This window comes from Centroberyx affinis, unplaced genomic scaffold (assembly GCF_046629955.1).
Source record: "Centroberyx affinis isolate AG114_WGS23_722 - 3 ecotype Tasmania unplaced genomic scaffold, CSIRO-AGI_Caff_v1 ptg001200l_1, whole genome shotgun sequence".
In the NCBI taxonomy this organism is placed as follows: domain Eukaryota; kingdom Metazoa; phylum Chordata; class Actinopteri; order Beryciformes; family Berycidae; genus Centroberyx; species Centroberyx affinis.
In genome coordinates, this window is record NW_027279722.1 from 236,149 (window position 1) to 243,749 (window position 7,601).

Below are 7,601 nucleotides of genomic sequence, written 5' to 3' on the forward strand. Positions count from 1 at the left end.
ATATACTGCAATTCATTTTCAGTTGGATTTTATTTGTACAAAAAAGCTCTGTCCAGTAACCTGGACCTTTTTTATTTTGAGATTTGTTTGAGTGAGAGTGAGAGAAGGTCCTGTAACCTGGTGCAGTTTTGGAGAAAATGAAAGTTCAGCTCTTGATTTTAACAGAAAGAATATCCTACATTATTGTATAATGCATGAAATGCACTTGACTAGCATTTATTTGTTTATAAAAAATCTGTGAATGTAAAAACATCTTTAGTGATTATCTTAATTTTCCGGGGAGTACCCGCCCCGGACCCCACCCACCCCACTTAAGTATGGTTCCCCCAGTAAAACATGGCCTGCCACTCATCTATAACCCAAGTCCAGACATCACAGCGGATGAGCGTCTGGTCGCTTTTAGGGGACGCTGCCCATTCAAACAGTAGGCTACATGCCATGCAAACCGTCTAAATATGGAATAAAGATATGGGCAGTATGTGATACCAGGACACGTTATGACTGGAACATGCAGGTTTATACCGGGAAACCTGCTGACGGTGTTCCCGAAAGGAACCAGGGGAAGCGGGTGGTCCTGGAAATGACTGCAGGTCTCCAGGGGCACAACATAACATGTGACAATTTCTTCACCTCATATGCTCTTGGTCAGGAGCTGCTCCAAAAAAAAATGACCATGGTGGGGACGGTCAGAAGGAACAAGCCTGAGTTGCCTCCTGCCTTACTCACTACCAAGGACAGGGATCGTTTTTCCTCTAAATTTGCCTTCACCGATACACACACTCGTGTGTCCTACTGCCCGAAGAAAAAGAAGAATGTGCTCCTGATGACAGCTCTGCACGGGGATGCCACTGTGAGTAGCTACCAGGGAGGACAAGAAGCCCAACGCTGTCCTGGATTACAACAGGAACAAAGGAGGAGTTGACAACCTTGATAAGGTATATTACTTTTTATCTTTCAAGTCTCATGTACTTTTTTTTACCAGACTGTTTTATCTGCACCATAAAAATAAGACATGTTGTTGTTTGGTGAAATGCTCATTGAATTTGTGAACAATATGGAGTCAATTCTATTCATTTGAATATGTAAATATGTTTTAGATGTGATAAATTAAAACAATGCTTTGATGCAATTTTTCACATGTTACTATGCAAGACATGAAGTATCACTTGTATGTACTCATTATTTTATTTACTGATTATTGCACTTTTGCAGGTTACTGGCACATACTCTTAAGAGACGTAAGAGGATGAAGGCACATTGGCCCATGGTGGTGTTCTTCAACATCCTAGATGTGTCGGCCTACAACGCGTTTGTGGTGTGGATGGAGGTGAATCCAGGCTGGAAGCTGGGGAAATTCTTCAGGACGAGACTATTCCTGGGCGCCCCAGTGGCTCGCCGAGTAGAGCGTGTACCATAAGGCTCAGTCCTTCCCGCAGCGACCTGGATTCGAATCCGCCCCGCGGTCCCTTGCTGCGTGTCCTCCCCTCTCTCTTTCCCCCATGCCTTCCTGTCTCTCTCTCACACTGTCACTATCAATAAAGCATAAAAATGCCTAAAATGAATCTTTAAAGAGAAGACTATTCCTAGAAGAGTTGGGGAAAGCCATGGTGGCACCCCTCATTCAAAGGCGCCAACACCTTCCTCGAACACCATCCTCTGCTGGATTGGTGAGGGATATACAAGGGCCAGAAGCTACGGCCGCCAGAGACAGAAGAGACAAAAGGAAGAGGTGCAATCTGTGTGCACCAAGAGATGTCAAAACGAGCATCATGTGCCATAAATGCAGTGCATATATTTGCAAGGCACATGCAACAACCACCACGTATTGTCCAACATGTGCATGAGAACACACAAAATGTAACCACCATTGATTGACAGATTGTGAACACCGGCTTTGGGTGCATTGAGGTACATGCCGGCCCGGGACACAAATCGAACTCACCTGTCGCTGCTTGCTATGTGTGTCTGTTTGGTACTTTTTGGTACTGGGGGCTCTGCCAAGCTGCCATCGTGTAGTTTGAGTCGAACTAAAGGAATAGGCTAACTGTTACGTTATGGATGATTTTAATTGGTCGGTCCTAGTCTAGGTCAGAGAAGGCAAGGTGGGCTACAGCCAGGAAACACAATGTCAGGAAAAGACAAGACAGGTTATGGATCTTCTTCACGTTTTCAAAACAGGAAGAAATGTAAGATATGTTACAGGTTAGTTTAATCAAGTGATTGATTATCCATATCTGGAAAGACAGCAAAACTCAGGCAGCTGTGTGGTGGAGAGTTGACTTAGCTTGGACTAATGCTTGCTTGATAGCTTCATGGTTAGATGCCTACAAGCTACAGCAGTTTTCTTTTTTTAGCTCAACATCTTCAGTATAATATTGGATCACTGTAAACAAAATGTTACTATTTCTCTCCAGTCAGCCTGTTAGTCAGTCAGTTACTGAATCCTCCCATTCAGGTCTACTTATGTGGGCTGCTGAACATTAGGCCTAAATGCAAAAACTAATTATCATCACATGAAACATCTATATTATTTTCAACTTAAGACATTGTTCCCCTTAAACATGAGAAAATGTTTAAAAATGTAATTTTTAATTTGTGCCTCCAGCCATCCTCCAGCCATTCAGAATGGATTAGTCTTTTCATGGTGATCTTTGATGTGGCATTGAAAATATCAGCTTCCTAACAGAAGGACATCATAGGTTAAATAATTTACTTCTTAAAATGAGTTATGCTTAAAGTTAAGTTTCCATATGTAACAAACAAACCAAAGTAGCTCACTGTTAGGTTGTAGTAATATAGTGATATAGGTAGTGAAATATATGGAAATATAACTTTTGATTAAATATAACTCACTGGATTACGATTGGATTGGATCTTTTTTTACAGTAAAGAGACAGATGAGGAGTGAGGAGCACATACTGTATATCATATATATTTAAAGTTTTATATATTAATTGATAACTGTGTCTCTGTTCATTTTTTTGCAAAACCTGAAATGAACAAGAGAGAGGAGGAGACAGAGACAAAGAGAGATGAGGGGAGGAGAGAAGAATTCAGGAGTCAGGCCTGGGGAGAGAGACAGAGAGACTACAGTATACTGTGTCACTGTTGGCCTGTACAGACTGCTGCTCAAACTGTTTACTATGCTGCTTCATTTACACCCATGTATGTTCATGTCAAATTACACCAGATTGATGCATTTTGCTGTTGAAATTTTAAAAATGTTCTCCCAGGGGAGGACGCCCCCGGACCCCCCTAGTATGGTTCTGTGACTTCCTCTGACTTGCTCTGAAGAGGTCTGAAGAAGGGAGTGAGTCTTTAGAGACAGAAACAACCCATTAGAGATCTACAACAAACAAGAAGTAGTAGGAACAGGTAAATATAAATGTCTATAGCAAGTTTTACTTAAAGTCACATTTAAGTCTAAGACCAGGTCTATCATTATTCAACTGGCCCCAGTAGGCTACCGGAGCGTGCTACATTTTGCATTAAATATTTTAGTATATAACCCTTAGTATATACACCACTTAACTACAGTATGTCACCCCTCTGTCACCCCCCCATGTGTGTCAGTTGTAGTCGAAGCTGTAGCCTACCACCAAGTACTTGCGCATGCGCGTTACAGCAGTAAGCGCAATTTCTTATTTTACATTAATGTATAGAAAAGAGGTCTTAGACGTTCAGACCGAATAACACCCAGTTTTCAACTAGAAATCAATGTTGAAATCCCGGTTGATAACCTACAGTTCCTTTACAAGACAGTTTCAAAATGCCTTAAAGTGTTACTGAGTTAATTCAGTGAAAATTCCAAATTACAATAAATTATTTGTGTACTTACAGTAAATGTATGATTCATAACAATACACATCCTTTATTTGATTTTAAGGGGGAAAAACATCATTCAACACATTATTTATTTAAGTTAGCAGGTATTTATAACTCCCTCCACTTATTTAAGACATTTAGTATTTTAATAGGCTGTTAACAATGGCAGGAGGGGGCACAACACACAAGTAAAATTAACTTTATTTCATGAATTGTTGCATTTTTTACTGACAGAATTAGACCATGTTGTGTACACCATCACTGAGGAATACAAATCCAACAAAACAATACCACAATGATTTATGATGAAGAATTCATTTTATGGGACCAGTATGAGCTACTGTAGGTAGGCCTACATGTGAACTGTACAAAGATTAACCATCTCTTCTAATCATCTAGTAAATTAAAAGACAGTGCTTAAATCCAAAACTAAGTCAGTGTACTCTTACATATTACAGCATAATCGATAAAGTCATGCACACAACAAGACCACAAACACACATAAAAGTTTGACTTACGTAAATGAATGCAGCGGCTCAGTTTGTCTCGGTGCGTTTACTTTGAAAATCCCCGGGGCTGGTTCCGCCGCCTCTGCTTCCTTTTACATTGTTTCATCCCGTTTCATCCCCAAAGTGTGTAAAATAAAAATGAGCGAAGCGTTAACAGTTATGAATTATGTTCATTATTTAGGCTAGTTGTTTATTTATTTAGTTTAGCTCTCCTTAAATTGACCGCTGCAGCCAACACGCCTCAAAACGCGCAACTTTTACTTTGAAGGGGAGCTGTCTCTGTTTCCGGCTCTCGACTTGCTTGTTCAATTTTCATTGTACAAGTTGGATAATGGAATAAGCTGTGCTTGGCGCGCTGAATTGCATTGCACGTCTTAAAACAATGAAATTAGGAAATACCCCGAAAAATGGGATTTTTCATTATACAACGTAACTACTGCAAATGAATTAGGCTATACTTCATGCACTGACCCATTTTCGGCCTTTTTTTGTAGTGTGGGTTAAATCCAGGGTTGCCAGGTCCGCTGGTTTTAAAATGTAGGCCTATTCCCGAGTAAAAAAAATAAATATAAAATAAAAGGCCACGGGCGGGGGGGGGGGGGTCTTTGCGTTACTTTTTGGACGCGCGGCCGCGATCTGAGGGTGAAAGTAGGCTACGTTTCAATGTGGTCAATAAACACTGTGGTGTAAAAAAAAAAAAAAAAAAAACCTAAAAAAAAAACACAGGGCTAGAACAACTTCCCTGACCTGGCAACCGTTGAATCTTCTTTACTTTTACTTTCATTTGCTTGGACTGATGGCGCAGTAAGAATTTCACCCGGTGAGTGGCATAAACTCATCTGAAAAGAAATACGAACAAACATAGAACGAAATGCAGGCCTATCGGTAATGTGGATAGACCAAGAGAACCGATAATACAATTGAAAGGCTCAATCCTAAAATTGTTAATTGAAAATTGATTGTTGATAATCGTTAGTTATGTGTTGTCTATTGAGGCCTGGTGATCAGATGGACCAGAATCGCATCTTGTAATTATCAGAGCAACTTTACGAACTAAAAATTAAATGAATACAGACTATAGATTCGCATATTATACAAATATAAATACACATTACTGTAACAGACCTATAATACAAGATAACAGCAACAGCGGCATCAGAGAAGTGAAGCGGAAATAAATGGCAGCTATCAAACAGGCTGAGAGAAATCTGAGAGAGGCAGATAATTTTATTTTGGTCTGAATTATGAGAATCAAGTCACAAGGTTTTTTTTTTAAGTTTTAGCCTACCATTTCAGAAATCTCTTTGAAACGAATATGTATACATGTATATAAACATGATGTGTCTGTCCGTTGTGAGGTGTGTGTGAGTCAGAGAGGGAGGGAGAGAGTTTATATTTTAATTATTTTGCCTTCTTGTGTTTCCAGGTTCTTAAAAACCAACAGATGTTTTCCTCCAGTTGAATTTCTCTCTGGTTTCCAGTAGAGTGACATCATGGCAGAGTCAGAGCCTGCAGCATCTGGTGAGTCCAGTCAGACTTTATATCCCAAATATTCACTAACTGTAAATTTGTTTTCCGCTCCATTGCATTAATCATACGAAAGATTCGTTATTTCTATAAAGCTAATGAGGTAGGTGAATTTATCTTAAATGGGTTTTTTTTTTTATCTTTTTCTCATCTTAATTTTTCCACCATTCCAGCTTGTCTTGTCATTCCAGTGTGTAAAGCCTTTATAATTCCACTTGGTGGAGACAAAACATTAAATTTCACTGGATGAACAACACAAGCATGAACAACCACCTCTCAGTGAGTTAAACTGAACTGAATTAGAACTGTTTTTGGGGTTTCATAAGATCTAAGTTTCCAACATTTTCTAATACGTAGGCTAGTAGTGATGCAAGAAATCAAAATTTTTTCTAATCGAATACGTGCTCCAATTCCTCAGCGAGTACAGCTCTATCACACCATCAAATCAATAGCATATTATGTTGAATGTATTTGCCCCAAAATAAAAATATTACTCAAAAGATATCATAATTTATCTGCTTCTGATTCTATTGTGTCAGGTCAAAGTATTGTTGAGGAAATCACTCAAAATTGTTTTAGGAGTTCGCTGGAGTGTATTGTTTATTAGTATACTAGTATACGGCAGGGTTTCCTTTAGAAAAAATTGGTGCCGGTCCATGTGTCCTGGAAGATTTCAATGACCCGGACAAATGGGAGAAATTCCGGTCAAATATTATCTGTGTTTATTGAGGTTAAAGGCAGGCTATATAAAGAATGACATCATGAAGGAATGTAGATTTATAATATTTTTTATTGAAAAGTAGGCTACTTTTGCTTATACATTATATTCCAATTACCATGCAAAATAGAAAATTAGGATCATCTACTATGAAAATTTGCACTTTACTTCGTTCCTGACATGTATTTTGTTGCCAAATTGCCATATGCTCTCTCCATTACGCAATGCCAAATGCACAACGTGCATCTCCCGTTAACCATCATCACACATTGCCAATTGCTAAATATGCAACCTACAACCAAGAAAAACAACAGAGTAAATATGTAAAAAGCACAGCTCAGCAAAAAGTCATGAAAATAAACTGCAAAGGCATCTTATCTTCACCCGACACACACACACATCGCCCTTGATTGGTTAATACATTACGCTACATTCAAAACAATTTAGTAAATCCTCCCCAGTTGTGTCTCATGTCACTTAAATAAACTCACGTAGTGCAATATTTATTATTACTTTACTGAAAGAGACTCAGAGCTGCTCGTCAGGAGCAGGTCAGGAGACAGACTGGGAGCAGAACTCAACCTGTTGCTGTAACTCAGTCTCAGTAAAACAAGGAGCACAATGTTCCAATAATTGTGCTTAGAGGGAATTATTTTCACCGGACATTATGACCGGAGAGATTTAAATATGTCGGACTTCAACAGATTTTACCGGTAAAAAAACGGTAATTACCGGATAACGGAAACCCTGGCATACAGTTAGCTTACAGACAGTGTGGGTCTGAGAAAGTAAGCTACACAGAACAATGAAACAGGGAAGTAATTTCTACAGTGGACCAAATGGTTGTAGCCAACTAGTATGCAAACTAAGTTGTAGTAACAATAGGTAGTTTCAGGCTGCTCTGCAGTCAGGCAACAGTTTACAATGACAGAGTATGATGAAATCAAGGTGATAGAATCAGAGGGATGTTGCTCCCAGACAGAACTTCTTTATCTACAGTTACAATAGGCTAACTAAGCAAA

General features: G+C 39.2%; 1 pseudogene; it reads left to right on the plus strand.

The window, feature by feature from the left end:
• Window positions 1–317: 317 nt before the first annotated feature.
• LOC139648424 (piggyBac transposable element-derived protein 4-like) lies at window positions 318–1,844 on the plus strand (annotated as a pseudogene).
• Window positions 1,845–7,601: the final 5,757 nt, after the last annotated feature.